This window comes from Daphnia magna, linkage group LG3 (assembly GCF_020631705.1).
Source record: "Daphnia magna isolate NIES linkage group LG3, ASM2063170v1.1, whole genome shotgun sequence".
Taxonomy (NCBI): Eukaryota; Metazoa; Arthropoda; class Branchiopoda; order Diplostraca; family Daphniidae; genus Daphnia; species Daphnia magna.
This window is the reverse complement of record NC_059184.1, coordinates 11,078,829-11,080,284: the sequence shown is the minus strand read 5'-3', so window position 1 is coordinate 11,080,284 and position 1,456 is coordinate 11,078,829. Positions and strand designations below refer to the sequence as shown.

General features: G+C 37.6%; 1 long non-coding RNA gene across 1 annotated transcript; it reads left to right on the top strand.

The window, feature by feature from the left end:
• Nucleotides 1–301: 301 nt before the first annotated feature.
• LOC123470496 lies at nt 302–1,204 on the top strand. Its single transcript, XR_006644186.1, has 5 exons — nt 302–450; nt 522–621; nt 688–810; nt 872–1,012; nt 1,073–1,204. It is a non-coding gene; the product is annotated as an uncharacterized LOC123470496 (long non-coding RNA).
• Nucleotides 1,205–1,456: the final 252 nt, after the last annotated feature.

Below are 1,456 nucleotides of genomic sequence, written 5' to 3'. Positions count from 1 at the left end.
TTTGTGTATGGGAAAAATTTATTTTTGGAGTTATTTTCTTTTAAAGTTTCGACCCCTTGCCCCGCCTTAAAAACGCAGGAGTTGGCCTATTTATCACGTGATTCTTGTTGCATTAGCGCTGGTCAGTCTCTAACCAATAAGAAGAGATCACGTGATTGGCGCAACCGATAGAAGCGCGGAACTTCTGTCATTTCGTCTCTTTCGCGTCTAGTTTCTGACAGTCCAGTTGCTTTCCACAGCCATTGTAAGATGTCGAAAAAGATTTTGAAACCAAAAGTCTGTATAGCAGAGTTACGTACAAACAGAAGTGATTCTACAGACAAAATTTTTATAAGTGTGCCTGCCCCAGCCGAGAAAGTAAGAAGATGCGATTGGCTAACAGCCTGTGGACTTGGTCAGAACGACTTAAGCCAAAAAAGTCATCTTTACGTCTGTGAAGACCATTTCAAAGTAAGTCACTTGGCGGAATTTCACCCAATAAAATTGTTTTAGTCATATTTCATTTAATGTTATTACACTAGATGGAGGTTGATTGCCTAAACTTAGCTGACTACAAAAGTGGCTGTAGAAAAAAAATGTCGATGAACAAGAATGTCATACCTCACAGGTTTCTTAGGCAAGGTAAATCCAATCTTTATCGTTAGCATTGCAGTTCCAGACATTTTATCGCAATTGCTTTACTTATAGAAGATTCACACTCAACTGCTGTTGTGGTTGAAGAGGCAGCGAAGACAATAGCCAGTGTATCAAAACAAACTAATGGGATGTTTTCACAAGTGGCTTATGGTTTTTAATCCTCATTGACTAAAGGTATATCCTGTCTTTATCGTTAGCACTACGGTCTATCATTCATCATAAATTTTTTTTATAGAAGTTCCCCAATCAGCTGGCGTTGTGGCTGAAGATGCAGTGAAGACAAAAGCCAGTATAGCAAAACAAACTGATGACTTCTTTTCACAAGCAACTTGTGATGTAGACAGTTCATGGGAAAAAGAATCTGCATTGACTGAAGGTAAATCATATTTTTATCATTAGCAATTTGGTCTTTCTTGAACTGTTGTTATTTTTACAGCTTTTTCCTGGCCAACTATCATAGGCACATCAGTTAACAAGGCTGATAAGGCAGTAGCAACAGTCCCTATTTGTTTGAAAAATGTTGGTGTAAACACTGACAGTACCTTTGGGACCGATATGACATCTTGCCCTCTTGCAGTTTAAAAGTGAGTAATGAGGTAAAAGAATGCCAATCACGTGATCTATTCTTATTCGTTAATGACTGACCAGCGCTAATGCACCAGGAATCACGTGACTTTTAGGCCCCTCCTACGTTTTGGAGGTGGGTCACAAAGTTGATACTTTAAACGTTAATAACTTCTAAAATAAATTTTTCCCAGTTACACAATGATTGGGAGATATATTTTATTTTTTTTCTTCTTATTTTTAGTATGTTTTATTT